At 43.6% G+C, this 19,552-nt stretch overlaps 1 long non-coding RNA gene and 1 other non-coding gene across 2 annotated transcripts in view; both read left to right on the top strand.

The window, feature by feature from the left end:
- The first annotated feature begins 198 nt into the window (after positions 1-198).
- On the top strand, positions 199-280 carry trnas-uga. The gene has a single exon. It is a non-coding gene; the product is annotated as a tRNA-Ser (tRNA).
- A 706-nt stretch (positions 281-986) lies between these two features.
- The window catches only part of LOC124007862, a 28,649-nt gene continuing 10,083 nt past the window's right edge, over positions 987-19,552 (top strand). Inside the window, exons 1-2 of the long non-coding RNA XR_006834029.1 lie at positions 987-1,106; positions 15,699-15,761. This is a non-coding gene — a long non-coding RNA (uncharacterized LOC124007862). The remainder of the gene's footprint in view (positions 1,107-15,698; positions 15,762-19,552) is intronic.

The following is a 19,552-nucleotide window of genomic DNA, read 5'->3' as shown; positions in this document are numbered from 1 at the left end:
TATATTGTGCCTGTGCACGCAGTGAGTGTACTGTGTATTTATGCGCGCTGTACCACATGGCAATTTGTAAAAGTAGACAGGTACAAACAGATAGATGTACACGTAGCTACATCATTCCAACAGTTACTAGAAATAACTGTGACAAATTGTTCAATGATAGGTAATTTTATATACAACTCCTACAGGACTATAACAGCAGCTGCGATGGCCGAGTGGTTAAGGCGTTGGACTTGAAATCCAATGGGATCTTCCCGCGCAGGTTCGAACCCTGCTCGCAGCGATTGTTGGTAAACATTTTGCGCAAGTAAAACGCCTCATCGTGTAATGACACTTCGTTCGTATACATGGGTTCCTCTGTTTACAGCAGTTTATATGGGTATCTGCACCAGCTACTCCATTGAAGAAGGTCCAACGAGAGAATATCAAGGTCAATTCACATTGATCACTCAAAACAATTCAGACAGGGACGTTGTGAAAACTCGAAGCGAAAGTTAGTTAGTTCATGTGATTAACAGCTCACGTCCAAACTGTATTCCGAATAAATATATAACTTTGAATGTATTAACTTATTGGGAAGACTATATGTGATATTGCTAAACATATCCTGAGAACAAACTCACATACAGTTGTATTGTTTTAAAAGTAAAAGACTAGTCCAGGGCCATCCGTTTTGCAGTCCGCAGAAAAAGTTGAGATATTTAAAAGATTTTGGGACATAGGCTACTGACTGGCTTTGCCTATTCCCTTCATGATTTTTTAACCACAGTATTTTGAAACATGCACACCCTTACAAAAAATATTGTCGTTTTGAAACTGCCGTAAAAGCACTCCGCTGTGATATTTTGGACGCAGTAATTGCAGATAACTGCAGTGTATTGCTGTTGAACTGCAGTTATACTGCACTGTAACTGCTTTAACACTGCAAAATTACTGCATAAGAAACGGTGTTATTTTGGACGCAGAGTTGTAGCACACTGCAGTTATAATGCACTCTAACTACAGTTATATTACAGTTCGCCGCAGTTAAAGTGCAATCTGACTGCAATTTTGATTCAAAAGTTATACTACAGGTTACTGCAATCTGACCACGATTTTTTTTCAAAAGGGTAAGCTTTTCTCTTTGATTGAACTCTCGGCGCTTTTGAATTGTGAGTATTTTTACGTTGTTTGGATTTTTACACCACCCTCATGCCGTATGTGGAGTACGAAAATCTAACGGTAACACATTTTGGAATCAATATCCAGAATTCGACGCAACGAGGTCAGAGAAAGGTGGTGAACCAAAAGCAAAAGGCACCGCTGGGATTCGAGCGATGATCTTCTGTTTATTAGACAGGCGCTTTAAACAGCTAAACCACGGCGCATTTGCGGGACGCAAACACGAAATATATTTACTATTGTACACTTCCACAAAGTCGTCAATGTTTTTTTGCGAATAATTAACGTTACACTCGATTGAAATGTGGACTCCCGAGTGTCACTTCAGCACAAAAAGGCGTCGCTGCAGCCCCTGGTTCGGATCCAGACTGTATTACATCCAGGCGTGATTCTGAGTGATTCGGAGTCCATTACATCGGCGCACAATTGGGCCAGCGTCGTCCGTGTTAGGCAGTCAATGTAAATAAGAATTTGTTCTTAACGTTTTCTAAAGACGGGTTTCATTACAGCAGTGAGACTGATCTCCTCGTGTCATGTAATATCACGTTTGTTCCAGACGGGGGTAGTGTAGTCAAAGAGACTTTCAAACCAACTCAATTCAATTTAACATTGCCAAAGCAAGTGAAATGAAAGTGAAATAAAAAACGAACAGTAAACATTACACTTCCAAAAGAATAAAGACATTTAAAATGTCACATTATGTCTGTATACAGTGTTGTAACGATGTGCAAAAGATAAAATAAATAAACATAATTATGTGTTCTGGGTAATATCTTCTGCTGTCTGATTTTAGCAGACACACTTATCCCGAGCAATTTACAGTAGCAATTAAGGTTAAGTGCCTTGCTCAAGTGGACACCAACAGATTTTTAATCTGGTCGGCTAGGCGTTTCAAACCAGCCAACTTTCAGTTGCTGGCCCAACACTCTTAACTGCTAGGCTAACAGCAGCCTCAACGCCGTCATCACAGACAATCACCATACCTAATCTTATTTCACCCTGAACCGAATCAGTGAAATACAGTGTTGTATAAAGCTTAGAGGTCTAGCATGTTGTATAAAGTTTAGAGGTGTAGCATGTTGTTGTATAAAGCTTAGAGGTCTAGCATGTTGTATAAAGCTTAGAGGTGTAGCATGTTGTTGTATAAAGCTTAGAGGTCTAGCATGTTGTATAAAGTTTAGAGGTCTATAGCATGTTGTTGCATAAAGCTTAGAGGTGTAGCATGTTGTTGTATAAAGCTTAGAGGTCTAGCATGTTGTTGTATAAAGCTTAGAGGTGTAGCATGTTGTTGTATAAAGCTTAGAGGTCTAGCATGTTGTATAAAGTTTAGAGGTCTATAGCATGTTGTTGCATAAAGCTTAGAGGTGTAGCATGTTGTTGTATAAAGCTTAGATGTCTAGCATGTTGTATAAAGTTTAGAGGTCTATAGCATGTTGTTGTATAAAGCTTAGAGGTCTAGGATGTTGTATAAAGTTTAGAGGTCTATAGCATGTTGTTGCATAAAGCTTAGAGGTCTATAGCATGTTGTTGTATAAAGCTTAGAGGTCTAGCATGTTGTATAAAGTTTAGAGGTCTATAGCATGTTGTTGTATAAAGCTTAGAGGTCTAGCATGTTGTATAAAGCTTAGAGGTCTAGCATGTTATATAAAGCTTAGAGGTCTAGCATGTTGTTATATAAAGCTTAGAGGTCTAGCATGTTGTTGAATAAAGTTTAGAGGTCTAGCATGTTGTATAAAGTTTAGAGGTCTAGCATGTTGTAAAAAGTTTAGAGGTCTAGCATGTTGTTATATAAAGCTTAGAGTTCTAGCATGTTGTTGAATAAAGTTTAGAGGTCTAGCATGTTGTTGAATAAAGCTTAGAGGTATAGCATGTTGTTGAATAAAGCTTAGAGATCTAGCATGTTGTTGAATAAAGTTTAGAGGTCTAGCATGTTGTTGTATAAAGCTTAGAGGTCTAGCATGTTGTTGAATAAAGCTTAGAGGTCGAGCATGTTGTTGAATAAAGCTTAGACATCTAGCATGTTGTTGTATAAAGCTTAGAGGTCTAGCATGTTGTTGTATAAAGCTTAGAGGTCTAGCATGTTGCATAAAGTTTAGAGGTCTAGCATGTTGTATAAAGTTTAGAGGTCTAGCATGTTGTATAAAGTTTAGAGGTCTAGCATGTTGTTGTATTAAGCTTCGAGGTCTAGCATGTTGTATAAAGCTTCAAGGTCTGAGAGTAAGGTTCACTGAGTCTCTCTCTCCTCCCCTCTCTCTCTCTCTCTCTCTCTCTCTCTCTCTCTCTCTCTCTCTCTCTCTCTCTCTCTCTCTCTCTCTCTCTCTCTCTCTCTCTCTCTCTCTCCCCCTGACCCCACCCCACACATAAACCACAAATCATGCCTGGTGCCACTATGTAGTTTCAGTTAGACTCATTTTTCTAATTCTTTCCAAATCAGTAACCCTCTCTTACTTTCCCCTGGAGGTCTCTTACTAATCCATTACAGAGACCATCAAGCTAACCTCTGCTCTAACCAAACACTCACTTTAAACCTCTACTGTAGCCAGAGTAGTCATTCAGGAATTTCCTCTACGTTAATTTTAGTCATTTAGAACAAAAGTTTCATCATCTGGGTAATATCTTCTGCTGTCTGATTTTAGCAGACACACTTATCCCGAGCAATTTACAGTAGCAATTAAGGTTAAGTGCCTTGCTCAAGTGGACACCAACAGATTTTTAATCTGGTCGGCTAGGCGTTTCAAACCAGCCAACTTTCAGTTGCTGGCCCAACACTCTTAACTGCTAGGCTAACAGCAGCCTCAACGCCGTCATCACAGACAATCACCATACCTAATCTTATTTCACCCTGAACCGAATCAGTGAAATACAGTGTTGTATAAAGTTTAGAGTTCTAGCATGTTGTTATATAAAGTTATAATGTCTAGCATGTTGTTGTATTAAGCTTAGACTTCTAGCATGTTGTTTAAAGCTTAGAGGTCTAGCATGTTGTTATATAAAGTTATCATGTCTAGCATGTTGTTGTATTAAGCTTAGACTTCTAGCATGTTGTTTAAAGCTTAGAGGTCTAGCATGTTGTTATATAAAGTTATCATGTCTAGCATGTTGTTGTATTAAGCTTAGACTTCTAGCATGTTCTATAAAGCTTAGAGTTCTAGCATGTTGTTTAAAGCTTAAAGGTCTAGCATGTTGTATAAAGCTTAGTGTAATGTTCGTCTTCTTCGTCTGATGAGGAGTAAGAGAGGTCGGACCAATTTGCAGCGTGAAAAGGGTCCATTTTAATCAGACAAACTGAACACTCCAAAAATACAAAATAACCAAGTGAAACAAACGAAACGGTCCCGTGTGGTAACAAACACAAACACGGAGAATAATCACCCACAACTCAAAAGTGACACCAGGCTACCTAAATATGGTTCTCAAACAGGGACAACGATAAACAGCTGCCTCTGATTGAGAACCATACCAGGCCACAGAAATCCCAAAACATAGAAAAAGGAACATAGACAACCCACCCAACTCACACCCTGACCATACTAAAACAAAGACATACTAATAGAACTAAGGTCAGAACGTGACAGTACCCCCTCCCAAAGGTGCGGACTCCGGCCGCAAAACCTAAACCTATAGGGGAGGGTCTGGGTGGGTGTCTGTCCGCGGTGGCGTCTCTGGCGCGGGACGTGGACCCCACTCCACCATAGTCCTTCTCCGCCTCTTTACCCACCTCCGTGGCCTCTAACGCGGCAACCCTCGCCGCCGACATCGGACTGGGGACCCAAGCCACGGGTCCCGAATGGACGGGAGATTCCGGCAGCACCGGACGGACAGGAGATTCCGGCAGCACCGGACAGGCGGGAGACTCCGGCAGCTCCGGAGTGAAGGGCGACTCCGGTAGCGCCGGCATGACAGGTGGCTCCGGCAGCTCCTGGCTGACCGGCAGCTCCGGCAGCTCAGGACAGACGGGCGACTCTGGCAGCTCAGGACAGACGGGCGACTCTGGCAGCTCATGACAGATGGGCGACTCTGGCAGCTCAGGACAGACGGGCGACTCTGGCAGCTCAGGATAGACGGGCGACTCTGGCAGCTCATGACAGACGGGAGACTCTGGCAGCTCAGGACAGACGGGTGACTCTGGCAGCTCAGGACAGACAGGAGACTCTGGCAGCTCATGACAGATGGGAGACTCTGGCAGCTCAGGAAAGACGGGAGACTCCGGCAGCTCCGGAGTGAAGGGCGACTCCGGTAGCGCCGGCATGACAGGTGGCTCCGGCAGCTCCTGGCTGACCGGCAGCTCCGGTAGCTCAGGACAGACGGGCGACTCTGGCAGCTCAGGACAGACGGGCGACTCTGGCAGCTCAGGACAGATGGGCGACTCTGGCAGCTCAGGACAGACGGGCGACTCTGGCAGCTCAGGATAGACGGGCGACTCTGGCAGCTCATGACAGACGGGAGACTCTGGCAGCTCAGGACAGACGGGTGACTCTGGCAGCTCAGGACAGACAGGAGACTCTGGCAGCTCATGACAGATGGGAGACTCTGGCAGCTCAGGAAAGACGGGCGACTCTGGCAGCTCAGGAAAGACGGGCGACTCTGGCAGTTCAGGACAGATGGGCGACTCTGGCAGCTCAGGACAGACTGGAGACTCTGGCAGCTCAGGACAGACGGGAGACTCTGGCAGCTCAGGACAGACGGGAGACACTGGCAGCACTGGACATGCGGGAGCACCTGTAGGGAGGAGACGGAGAGACAGCCTGGTGCGGGAGACCGGACCGTGAAGGCTCTCTGGAGCTCTCGAGCACCGAGCCTGCCCAACCTTACCTGGTTGAATGCTCCCCGTAGCCAGGCCAGTGCAGCGAGGTGGAATAGCCAGCACTGGGATGTGCTGGCAAACCGGGGACACCATGCGTAAGGCTGGTGCCATGTACCCTGGCCCGAGGAGACACACTGGAGACCAGATGCGCTGAGCCGGCTTCATGGCACCTGGCTCGATGCCCACTCTAGCCCGGCCGATACGAGGCGATGCTATGTACCGCACCAGGCTATGCCTGCGCATCGGGGACACCGTGCGCCTCAAGGCATAACACGGTGCCTGCCCGGTCCCTCTCTCTCCACGGTAAGCACGGGGAGTTGTCGCAGGTCTCCTACCCAACTTCGCCACACTCCCCGTGTTCCCCCCCCCCCAATAAATGTTTGGGGCTGCTTCTCGGGCTTCCAGCCGCGCTGCCGTGCTGCCTCCTCATACCACCGCCTCTCGGCTTTCGCTGCCTCCAGCTCGGCCTTGAGACCCGAAGTTACCAAACCCCCCCCAAAAAAATACCAAAATAATTCCCTGGTGCTTCCAATATCGTCTGCAATCTGTAAGGACTGATGCTGGGAGACGCAAGTACAGGGAGTGAACATTTAATAAACAACGGACATGAAACAGAACACGGACAGTGTCTGGACAGCGGAATATAACAACATTAATGCAGACACAGGGAAGAAACTGAGGAAGTGACAGATATGAGGGGGGTAATCAATAAAGTAATAGAGTCCAGGTGAGTCCCATGAAGTGCTGATGCGCGTAACGATGGTGAAAGGTGTGTGTAATGATGGGCAGCCTGGCGCCCTCGAGCACCAGAGAGGTGGAGCGGGAGCAGGCGTGACACATGACAGTAATACTAATTGAATACAGTAGGCCTATTGTCAATTGGATGTTAGTAAGAATAACGTTATTTTACTGGTCATTTTCTGTTCGATTTTACCGCAGTCCCATAGGCCTAACGACCTTGGCATATTTGTTGGTCCTATAGGCCTACTGTATGTTCTGAGGAAAAACATTCTCTTTATGATGCAATCTATTGTGTTGTTTCAAAGGTTTTTGTAATGATGCCTGGATTAGTGTACTTTTCATAACATCATATAAATGGTGCTTTAGTAAGGATAAGGATCTTTTACTGGTAATCAAGGGACATATTGCTGGGAAAAGTGGTGAAATACAAATGTTTTTTTGTGTGTATGTGTGTTTGTGTGTCTATGCTTCTATCTGTGTGTGTGTGTGTGTGTGTGTGTGTGTGTGTGTGTGTGTGTGTGTGTGTGTGTGTGTGTGTGTGTGTGTGTGTGTGTGTGTGTGTGTGTGTGTGTGTGTGTGTGTGTGTGTGTCTATGTATCTATCTATGTGTGTGTGTCTATTCTTTGTGCGTGTGTGTGTCTATTCTTCTATGTGTGTGTGTGTCTATGCTTCTATGTGTGTGTGTGTGTGTGTGTGTCTATGCTTATGTGTGTGTGTGTGTGTGTGTGTGTGTGTGTGTGTGTGTGTGTGTGTGTGTGTGTGTGTGTGTGTGTGTGTGTGTGTGTGTGTGTGTTCTATGTGTGTGTGTGTGTGTCTATGCTTCTATGTGTGTGTGTGTGTGTCTATGCTTCTATGTGTGTGTGTGTGTGTCTATGCTTCTATGTGTGTGTGTGTGTCTATGCTTCTATGTGTGTGTGTGTGTGTCTATGCTTCTATGTGTGTGTGTGTGTGTTCTATGTGTGTGTGTGTATGCTTCTATGCGTGTGTGTGTGTCTATGTCTTGCTTCTATGTGTGTGTGTGTGTCTATGCTTCTATGTGTGTGTGTGTGTGTGTGTGTCTATGCTTCTATGTGTGTGTGTGTGTGTCTATGCTTCTATGTGTGTGTGTGTGTGTGTGTGTGTGTCTATGCTTCTATGTGTGTGTGTGTGTGTGTCTATGCTTCTATGTGTGTGTGTGTGTGTCTATGCTTCTATGTGTGTGTGTGTGCCTATGCTTCTAAGTGTGTGTGTGTGTGTCTATGCTTCTATGTGTGTGTGTGTGTCAATGCTTCTATGTGTGTGTGTGTGTCTATGCTTCTATGTGTGTGTGTGTGTCTATGCTTCTATGTGTGTGTGTGTGTGTCTATGCTTCTATGTGTGTGTGTGTGTCTATGCTTCTATGTGTGTGTGTGTGTGTCTATGCTTCTATGTGTGTGTGTGTGTCTATGTTCTATGCTTCTATGCTTCTATGTGTGTGTGTGTGTCTATGCTTCTATGTGTGTGTGTGTGTCTATGCTTCTATGTGTGTGTGTGTGTGTCTATGCTTCTGTGTGTGTGTGTGTGTCTATGTTCTATGTGTGTGTGTGTGTCTATGCTTCTCTATGCTTCTATGTGTGTGTGTGTGTGTCTATGCTTCTATGTGTGTGTGTGTGTGTCTATGTTCTATGTGTCTATGCTTCTATGTGTGTGTGTGTGTGTCTATGCTTCTATGTCTATGTGTGTGTGTGTGTGTGTCTATGTGTGTGTGTGTGTGTCTATGCTTCTAGTGTGTGTGTGTGTCTATGCTTCTATGTGTGTGTGTGTGTCTATGCTTCTATGTGTGTGTGTGTGTGTCTATGCTTCTATGTGTGTGTGTGTGTCTATGCTTCTATGTGTGTGTGTGTGTGTCTATGCTTCTATGTGTGTGTGTGTGTGTATGCTTCTATGTGTGTGTGTGTGTCTATGCTTCTATGTGTGTGTGTGTGTCTATGCTTCTATGTGTGTGTGTGTGTGTCTATGCTTCTATGTGTGTGTGTGTGTGTGTGTATGCTTCTATGTGTGTGTGTGTGTGTCTATGCTTCTATGTGTGTGTGTGTGTCTATGCTTCTGTGTGTGTGTGTGTGTCTATGCTTCTATGTGTGTGTGTGTGTCTATGCTTCTATGTGTGTGTGTGTGTGTTCTATGCTTCTATGTGTGTGTGTGTGTGTCTATGCTTCTATGTGTGTGTGTGTGTGTCTATGCTTCTATGTGTGTGTGTGTGTCTATGCTTCTATGTGTGTGTGTGTGTGTCTATGCTTCTATGTGTGTGTGTGTGTCTATGCTTCTATGTGTGTGTGTGTGTGTCTATGCTTCTATGTGTGTGTGTGTGTCTATGCTTCTATGTGTGTGTGTGTGTCTATGCTTCTGTGTGTGTGTGTGTGTCTATGCTTCTATGTGTGTGTGTGTGTGTCTATGCTTCTATGTGTGTGTGTGTGTCTATGCTTCTATGTGTGTGTGTGTGTGTCTATGCTTCTATGTGTGTGTGTGTGTCTATGCTTCTATGTGTGTGTGTGTGTCTATGCTTCTATGTGTGTGTGTGTGTGTCTATGCTTCTATGTGTGTGTGTGTGTCTATGCTTCTATGTGTGTGTGTGTGTCTATGCTTCTATGTGTGTGTGTGTGTGTCTATGCTTCTATGTGTGTGTGTGTGTCTATGCTTCTATGTGTGTGTGTGTGTGTCTATGCTTCTATGTGTGTGTGTGTGTCTATGTCTATGCTTCTATGTGTGTGTGTGTGTCTATGCTTCTATGTGTGTGTGTGTGTGTCTATGCTTCTATGTGTGTGTGTGTTCTATGTGTGTGTGTGTGTCTATGCTTCTATGTGTGTGTGTGTGTGTCTATGCTTCTATGTGTGTGTGTGTGTGTCTATGCTTCTATGTGTGTGTGTGTGTCTATGCTTCTATGTGTGTGTGTGTGTCTATGCTTCTATGTGTGTGTGTGTGTGTCTATGCTTCTATGTGTGTGTGTGTGTGTCTATGCTTCTATGTGTGTGTGTGTGTGTCTATGCTTCTATGTGTGTGTGTGTGTCTATGCTTCTATGTGTGTGTGTGTGTCTATGCTTCTATGTGTGTGTGTGTGTCTATGCTTCTATGTGTGTGTGTGTGTCTATGCTTCTATCTATGTGTGTGTGTGTGTGTCTATGCTTCTATGTGTGTGTGTGTGTGTCTATGCTTCTATGTGTGTGTGTGTGTCTATGCTTCTATGTGTGTGTGTGTGTCTATGCTTCTATGTGTGTGTGTGTGTGTCTATGCTTCTATGTGTGTGTGTGTGTCTATGCTTCTATGTGTGTGTGTGTGTGTCTATGCTTCTATGTGTGTGTGTGTCTATGCTTCTATGTGTGTGTGTGTGTCTATGCTTCTATGTGTGTGTGTGTGTGTGTGTGTCTATGCTTCTATGTGTGTGTGTGTGTCTATGCTTCTATGTGTGTGTGTGTGTCTATGCTTCTATGTGTGTGTGTGTGTCTATGCTTCTATGTGTGTGTGTGTGTCTATGCTTCTATGTGTGTGTGTGTGTCTATGCTTCTATGTGTGTGTGTGTGTCTATGCTTCTATGTGTGTGTGTGTGTCTATGCTTCTATGTGTGTGTGTGTGTGTCTATGCTTCTATGTGTGTGTGTGTGTGTCTATGCTTCTATGTGTGTGTGTGTGTGTCTATGCTTCTATGTGTGTGTGTGTGTCTATGCTTCTATGTGTGTGTGTGTGTGTCTATGCTTCTATGTGTGTGTGTGTGTGTCTATGCTTCTATGTGTGTGTGTGTGTCTATGCTTCTATGTGTGTGTGTGTGTGTCTATGCTTCTATGTGTGTGTGTGTGTCTATGCTTCTATGTGTGTGTGTGTGTCTATGCTTCTATGTGTGTGTGTGTGTCTATGCTTCTATGTGTGTGTGTGTGTCTATGCTTCTATGTGTGTGTGTGTGTCTATGCTTCTATGTGTGTGTGTGTGTCTATGCTTCTATGTGTGTGTGTGTGTCTATGCTTCTATGTGTGTGTGTGTGTCTATGCTTCTATGTGTGTGTGTGTGTGTCTATGCTTCTATGTGTGTGTGTGTGTGTCTATGCTTCTATGTGTGTGTGTGTCTATGCTTCTATGTGTGTGTGTGTGTGTCTATGCTTCTATGTGTGTGTGTGTGTCTATGCTTCTATGTGTGTGTGTGTGTCTATGCTTCTATGTGTGTGTGTGTGTGTGTCTCTTCTATGTGTGTGTGTGTGTCTATGCTTCTATGTGTGTGTGTGTGTGTCTATGCTTCTATGTGTGTGTGTGTGTCTATGCTTCTATGTGTGTGTGTGTGTCTATGCTTCTATGTGTGTGTGTGTGTCTATGCTTCTATGTGTGTGTGTGTGTGTCTATGCTTCTATGTGTGTGTGTGTGTCTATGTGTGTGTGTGTGTCTATGCTTCTATGTGTGTGTGTGTGTCTATGCTTCTATGTGTGTGTGTGTGTCTATGCTTCTATGTGTGTGTGTGTGTCTATGCTTCTATGTGTGTGTGTGTGTCTATGCTTCTATGTGTGTGTGTGTGTCTATGCTTCTATGTGTGTGTGTGTGTCTATGCTTCTATGTGTGTGTGTGTGTCTATGCTTCTATGTGTGTGTGTGTGTGTGTCTATGCTTCTATGTGTGTGTGTGTGTCTATGCTTCTATGTGTGTGTGTGTGTCTATGCTTCTATGTGTGTGTGTGTGTCTATGCTTCTATGTGTGTGTGTGTGTTCTATGTGTGTGTGTGTGTCTATGCTTCTATGTGTGTGTGTGTGTCTATGCTTCTATGTGTGTGTGTGTGTCTATGCTTCTATGTGTGTGTGTGTGTGTCTATGCTTCTATGTGTGTGTGTGTGTGTCTATGCTTCTATGTGTGTGTGTGTGTCTATGCTTCTATGTGTGTGTGTGTGTCTATGCTTCTATGTGTGTGTGTGTGTGTGTCTATGCTTCTATGTGTGTGTGTGTGTCTATGCTTCTATGTGTGTGTGTGTGTCTATGCTTCTATGTGTGTGTGTGTGTCTATGCTTCTATGTGTGTGTGTGTGTCTATGCTTCTATGTGTGTGTGTGTGTCTATGCTTCTATGTGTGTGTGTGTGTCTATGCTTCTATGTGTGTGTGTGTGTCTATGCTTCTATGTGTGTGTGTGTGTCTATGCTTCTATGTGTGTGTGTGTTCTATGTGTGTGTGTGTGTATGCTTCTATGTGTGTGTGTGTGTCTATGCTTCTATGTGTGTGTGTGTGTCTATGCTTCTATGTGTGTGTGTGTGTGTTCTATGTGTGTGTGTGTGTCTATGCTTCTATGTGTGTGTGTGTGTGTCTATGCTTCTATGTGTGTGTGTGTGTGTGTCTATGCTTCTATGTGTGTGTGTGTGTGTCTATGCTATGTGTGTGTGTGTGTGTCTATGCTTCTATGTGTGTGTGTGTGTCTATGCTTCTATGTGTGTGTGTGTGTCTATGCTTCTATGTGTGTGTGTGTGTGTCTATGCTTCTATGTGTGTGTGTGTGTGTCTATGCTTCTATGTGTGTGTGTGTGTGTCTATGCTTCTATGTGTGTGTGTGTGTCTATGCTTCTATGTGTGTGTGTGTGTCTATGCTTCTATGTGTGTGTGTGTGTCTATGCTTCTATGTGTGTGTGTGTGTCTATGCTTCTATGTGTGTGTGTGTGTGTCTATGCTTCTATGTGTGTGTGTGCTTCTATGTGTGTGTGTGTGTCTATGCTTCTATGTGTGTGTGTGTGTCTATGCTTCTATGTGTGTGTGTGTGTGTCTATGCTTCTATGTGTGTGTGTGTGTGTCTATGCTTCTATGTGTGTGTGTGTGTCTATGCTTCTATGTGTGTGTGTGTGTCTATGCTTCTATGTGTGTGTGTGTGTGTCTATGCTTCTATGTGTGTGTGTGTGTCTATGCTTCTATGTGTGTGTGTGTGTCTATGTTCTATGTGTGTGTGTGTGTCTATGCTTCTATGTGTGTGTGTGTGTCTATGCTTCTATGTGTGTGTGTGTGTCTATGCTTCTATGTGTGTGTGTGTGTCTATGCTTCTATGTGTGTGTGTGTGTCTATGCTTCTATGTGTGTGTGTGTGTGTCTATGCTTCTATGTGTGTGTGTGTGTCTATGCTTCTATGTGTGTGTGTGTGTCTATGCTTCTATGTGTGTGTGTGTGTCTATGCTTCTATGTGTGTGTGTGTGTATGCTTCTATGTGTGTGTGTGTGTGTCTATGCTTCTATGTGTGTGTGTGTGTCTATGCTTCTATGTGTGTGTGTGTGTGTCTATGCTTCTATGTGTGTGTGTGTGTCTATGCTTCTATGTGTGTGTGTGTGTGTCTATGCTTCTATGTGTGTGTGTGTGTCTATGCTTCTATGTGTGTGTGTGTGTCTATGCTTCTATGTGTGTGTGTGTGTGTCTATGCTTCTATGTGTGTGTGTGTGTCTATGCTTCTATGTGTGTGTGTGTGTCTATGTTCTATGTGTGTGTGTGTGTGTCTATGCTTCTATGTGTGTGTGTGTGTCTATGCTTCTATGTGTGTGTGTGTGTCTATGCTTCTATGTGTGTGTGTGTGTCTATGCTTCTATGTGTGTGTGTGTGTGTCTATGCTTCTATGTGTGTGTGTGTGTGTGTCTATGCTTCTATGTGTGTGTGTGTGTGTCTATGCTTCTATGTGTGTGTGTGTGTGTCTATGCTTCTATGTGTGTGTGTGTGTGTCTATGCTTCTATGTGTGTGTGTGTGTGTATGCTATGCTGTCTATGTTCTATGTGTGTGTGTGTGTGTCTATGCTTCTATGTGTGTGTGTGTGTCTATGCTTCTATGTGTGTGTGTGTGTGTCTATGCTTCTATGTGTGTGTGTGTGTCTATGCTTCTATGTGTGTGTGTGTGTGTCTATGCTTCTATGTGTGTGTGTGTGTGTGTCTATGCTTCTATGTGTGTGTGTGTGTGTCTATGCTTCTATGTGTGTGTGTGTGTGTCTATGCTTCTATGTGTGTGTGTGTGTGTCTATGCTTCTATGTGTGTGTGTGTGTCTATGCTTCTATGTGTGTGTGTGTGTGTCTATGCTTCTATGTGTGTGTGTGTGTGTCTATGCTTCTATGTGTGTGTGTGTGTGTCTATGCTTCTATGTGTGTGTGTGTGTCTATGCTTCTATGTGTGTGTGTGTGTGTCTATGCTTCTATGTGTGTGTGTGTGTGCTTCTATGTGTGTGTGTGTGTGTCTATGCTTCTATGTGTGTGTGTGTGTGTCTATGCTTCTATGTGTGTGTGTGTGTGTCTATGCTTCTATGTGTGTGTGTGTGTGTCTATGCTTCTATGTGTGTGTGTGTGTGTCTATGCTTCTATGTGTGTGTGTGTGTCTATGCTTCTATGTGTGTGTGTGTGTCTATGCTTCTATGTGTGTGTGTGTGTGTCTATGCTTCTATGTGTGTGTGTGTGTGTCTATGCTTCTATGTGTGTGTGTGTGTGTCTATGCTTCTATGTGTGTGTGTGTGTGTCTATGCTTCTATGTGTGTGTGTGTGTGTATGCTTCTATGTGTGTCTATGTGTGTGTGTGTGTGTGTCTATGCTTCTATGTGTGTGTGTGTGTGTGTGTCTATGCTTCTATGTGTGTGTGTGTGTGTGTCTATGCTTCTATGTGTGTGTGTGTGTGTCTATGTTCTATGTGTGTGTGTGTGTCTATGCTTCTATGTGTGTGTGTGTGTGTCTATGCTTCTATGTGTGTGTGTGTGTGTGTCTATGCTTCTATGTGTGTGTGTGTGTGTCTATGCTTCTATGTGTGTGTGTGTGTGTGTCTATGCTTCTATGTGTGTGTGTGTGTGTGTGTCTATGCTTCTATGTGTGTGTGTGTGTGTGTCTATGCTTCTATGTGTGTGTGTGTGTGTGTCTATGCTTCTATGTGTGTGTGTGTGTGTCTATGCTTCTATGTGTGTGTGTGTGTCTATGCTTCTATGTGTGTGTGTGTGTCTATGCTTCTATGTGTGTGTGTGTGTGTCTATGCTTCTATGTGTGTGTGTGTGTGTGTGTCTATGCTTCTATGTGTGTGTGTGTGTGTCTATGCTTCTATGTGTGTGTGTGTGTCTATGCTTCTATGTGTGTGTGTGTGTCTATGCTTCTATGTGTGTGTGTGTGTGTCTATGCTTCTATGTGTGTGTGTGTGTGTCTATGCTTCTATGTGTGTGTGTGTGTGTATGCTTCTATGTGTGTGTGTGTGTCTATGCTTCTATGTGTGTGTGTGTGTGTCTATGCTTCTATGTGTGTGTGTGTGTGTGTGTGTGTGTCTATGCTTCTATGTGTGTGTGTGTGTGTATGCTTCTATGTGTGTGTGTGTGTGTGTGTCTATGCTTCTATGTGTGTGTGTGTGTCTATGCTTCTATGTGTGTGTGTGTGTCTATGCTTCTATGTGTGTGTGTGTGTGTCTATGCTTCTATGTGTGTGTGTGTGTGTCTATGCTTCTATGTGTGTGTGTGTGTGTCTATGCTTCTATGTGTGTGTGTGTGTGTGTCTATGCTTCTATGTGTGTGTGTGTGTGTCTATGCTTCTATGTGTGTGTGTGGTATGCTTCTATGTGTGTGTGTGTGTGTCTATGCTTCTATGTGTGTGTGTGTCTATGCTTCTATGTGTGTGTGTGTGTCTATGCTTCTATGTGTGTGTGTGTGTGTCTATGCTTCTATGTGTGTGTGTGTCTATGCTTCTATGTGTGTGTGTGTCTATGCTTCTATGTGTGTGTGTGTGTGTCTATGCTTCTATGTGTGTGTGTGTGTGTCTATGCTTGTGTGTGGCTATGTGTGTGTGTGTGTGTGTCTATGCTTCTATGTGTGTGTGTGTCTATGCTTCTATGTGTGTGTGTGTGTCTATGCTTCTATGTGTGTGTGTGTGTGTCTATGCTTCTATGTGTGTGTGTGTGTGTCTATGCTTCTATGTGTGTGTGTGTGTGTCTATGCTTCTATGTGTGTGTGTGTGTCTATGCTTCTATGTGTGTTCCTGCTTTTTTGTCTTGTCTCAGGATATGTGTCTAATCTGTCACATGCATATGCTCTTCTCATTCTAGAACTACCATGATGTCATTTCCTGATGTCATTTCCCAGAGTGCCAAAGATATTATGACATGTGGGTGAGTGTGTCTATGTTTATGTTCATGTGTGTGTATGTGTGTGTGTTTATGTGCGTGGGTGTCATATATCATGATCTACTGTACTGTGCTATTTGGCTGAGACAACCGTGGAGTTCATAGAACGTATTGCCATGGGGAAGACATTAGTGGAGGGACTGACTCATTCTACATGAAGGACCCTTGACTGAAGCCCCTCCAGCAAAATTATGTTTTTTGTTGAATTTTTCTCTTTTTAATGTTTTTCCGTTCTCTCTCTCCCATCTCTCTCTCTCTCTCTCTCTCTCTCTCTCTCTCTCGCTATGTCCTCATCTCTCTATATTACACAATACCTAATTCACCAGGTTTTAAGCTAATTTAAGATTTTGTTAAATGTGAGTTTAAAATTCCTTTTTACCTCAGGCACTGTAGATGTCTTTATCATTCACTAATACACCTCTCCATCTGTACACATTAAATATAACTCACAAAATGACTTCCACAGCTGTACCTTATGAGATGAGCACTTGAGTTTACTCGTTATCGACTCATAACTTAAACATTAAATCTTGCATTACTCTCTCTCTCCCCCTCATTTAACCCTAATACTATATTGCATTTCCGGAAATGATGCATCCTTTTCTCACTGTCAAGACTTTTTCTTCGAAACAATGACAGACTATTTACAATGTGAGAAATGATTGACTTTAATAACTCTACATGTACAGTTGAAGTCGGAAGTTTACAAACACCTTAGCCAAATACATTTAATCTCCGTTTTTCACAATTCCTGACATTTAATCCTAGTACAAATCTCTGTTTTAGGTCAGGTAGGATCACCACTTTATTTTAAGAATGTGAAATGTCAGAATAATAGTAGAGAGAATAATTTATTTCAGCTTTTATTTCTTTCATCACATTCCCAGTGGGTCAGAAGTTTAAGTAAACTCAATTCATATTTGGTAGCATTGCCTTTAAATTGTTTAACTTGGGTCAAACGTTTCAGGTAGCCTGCCACAAGCTTCCAAAAATAAGTTGGGGTAATTTTGGCCCATTCCTCCTGACAGAGCTGGTGTAACTGAGTCAGGTTTGTAGGCCTCCTTGCTCGCACACGCTTTTTCAGTTCTGCCCACACATTTTCTATAGGATTGAGTTCAGGGCTTTGTGATGGCCACTCCAATACATGACTTTGTTGTCCATTATACATTTTGCCACAACTTTGGAAGACCCATTTGTGACCAAGCTTTAACTTCATGACTGATGTCTTGAGATGCTTTTTCAATATATCCACATAATTTTCCTCCCTCATGATGCCATCTATTTTGTGAAGTGCACCAGTCCCTCCTACAACATGATGCTGCGATGGTGTTCTTCGGCTCTTTTTCCTCCAAACATAACGATGGTCATTATGGCCAAACAGTTATATTTTTTTATTTTAAATATATGTTTTTGAATTTTACCCCTTTTTCTCCCCAATTTCATGGTATCAAATTGTTGTAGTATCTACTATCTTGTCTCATCGCTACAAATCCCGTACGGGCTCCGGAGAGACGAAGGTTGAAAGTCATGCGTTCCCCAATACACAACCCAACCAACCACTGCTTCTTAACAGAGCGCGCATCCAACCCGTCGGAGGAAACACCGTGCACCTGGCCACCTTGGTTAGCGCACACTGCGCCCGGCCTGCCACAGGAGTCGCTGGTGCGTGATGAGGTAAGGACACCCCTACCGACCAAGCCCTCCCCGTTAGGCCAATTGTGCGTCACCCCATGGACCTCCCGGTCACGGCCAGTTACGACAGAGCCTGGGCGCGAACCCAGGGACTTTGATGGCACAGCTGGCGCTGCAGTACAGCGTCCTCAACCACTGCGCCACCCGGGAGGCCCTAAACAGTTCTATTTTTGTTTCATCAGACCGGAGGACATTTCCCCAAAAAGTACGATCTTTGTCCCCATGTGCAGTTGTAGTCTGGCTTTTTTATGGCGGTTTTGGAGCAGTGGCTTCTTCCTTGCTGAGCGGCCATTCAGGTTATGTCGACATAGGACTCGTTTTACTGTGGATATAGATAGTTTTGTACCTGTTTCCTCCAGCATCTCACAAGGTCCTTTGCTGTTGATCTGGGATTGATTTGCACTTTTCCCATCAAAGTACGTTAATCTCTAGGAGACAGAACGCATCTCCTTCCTGAGCGTTATGACGGCTGCGTGATACTTGCGTACTATTGTTTGTACAGATGAATGTGGTACCTTCAGGTGTTTGGAAATTGCTCCCAAGGATGAACCAGACTTGTGGAGGTCTCCAATTCTTTTCTGAGGTCTTGGCAGATTTCTTTTGATTTTCCCATGATGTCAAGCAAAGAGGCACTGCCTTGAGAAGCTTCTAAAGCCATGACATCCTTTTCTGGACTTTTCCAAGCTGTTTTAAGTTACAGTCAACCTATTGTATGGAAAACTCTGACTCACTGGAATTGTGATACAGTGAATTATAAGTGAAATAATCTGTCTGTAAACAATTGTTGGAAAAATTACTTGTGTCATGCACAAAGTAGATGTCCTAACAGACTGGCCAAAACTATAGTTTGTTAACAATAAATTTGCGGAGTGGTTGAAAAACAAGTTTTAATGACTCCAACCTAAGTGTATGTAAACGTCCGAATTCAACTGTACATATTACCTCAATTACCTTGACACCTGTACCCCCACACATTGACCTTGTACCAGTACCACCTGTATATAGCCTCATTACTGTTATTTTACTGCTGCACTTTAATTATTAGTTATTTTTATATCTTTCTTTTTTAGGTGTTTTCTTAAAACTGCATTGGGCTTGTAAGTAAGCGCTTCACTGTAAGGTATTCGGCGCATGTGACAAATAACATTTGATTTGATTTATTCAGATCAAATCAAATCATATACACATATGTAGCAGATGTTATTGCGGAATGCTTGTGTTCTTAGTTTCAACAGTGCAGTAGTATCTAACAATTCACAACAATACACACATCTTAAAGTAAAAGAAACGAATTAAGAAATATATAAATATTAGGACAAGCAATGTCAGAGTGGCATTGATTAAAATACAGTAGAATACAGTATATACTGTGATGGCTATTTAACAGTCTGATGGCCTTGAGATAAAAGTTGTTTTTCAGTCTCTCTGTCCCAGCTTTGATGCACCTGTACTGACCTCACCTTCTGTATGGTAGCGGGGTGAACAGGCTGTGGCTCAGGTCGTTGATGTCCTTGATGATCTTTTTGGCCTTCCTGTGACATCGGGTGCTGTAGATGTCCTGGAGGACAGGTTGCCCCCGGTGATGCGTTGTGCAGACACCACTACCGTCTGGAGAGCCTTGCGGTTGGTTGTGGGCGGTGCAGTTGCCGTACCAGGCGGTGATACAGCCCAACAGGATGCTCTCAATTGTGCATCTGTAAAAGTTTGTGAAGGTCTTAGGGACCAAGCTGAATTTCTTCAGCCTGCTGAGGTTGAAGAGGCGCTGTTGCGCCCTCTTCACAACACTGTCTGTGTGGGTGGACCATTTCAAATCGTCAGTGATATGTACTCTGAGGATCTTGAAGCTTTCCACCTTCTCCACTATTGTCCCGTCGATGTGGATTGGTGCTGCTCCCCCTGCTGTTTCCTGAAGTCCACGATTATCTCCTTTGTTTTGTTGACGTTGAGTGAGAGGTTATTTTCCTGACACCACACTCCAAGGGCCCTCACCTCCTCCCTGTAGGCTGTCTCGTCATTGTTGGTAATCACACCTACTACTGTCGTGTCATCTGCAAACGTGATGATTGAGTTGGAAGCATGCAAGG

The sequence above is a fragment of the Oncorhynchus gorbuscha genome, linkage group LG21, assembly GCF_021184085.1.
Source record: "Oncorhynchus gorbuscha isolate QuinsamMale2020 ecotype Even-year linkage group LG21, OgorEven_v1.0, whole genome shotgun sequence".
Lineage (NCBI taxonomy): Eukaryota > Metazoa > Chordata > Actinopteri > Salmoniformes > Salmonidae > Oncorhynchus > Oncorhynchus gorbuscha.
The sequence above is the reverse complement of the archived record's forward strand: the minus strand, read 5'-3'. Positions and strand labels throughout refer to the sequence as shown.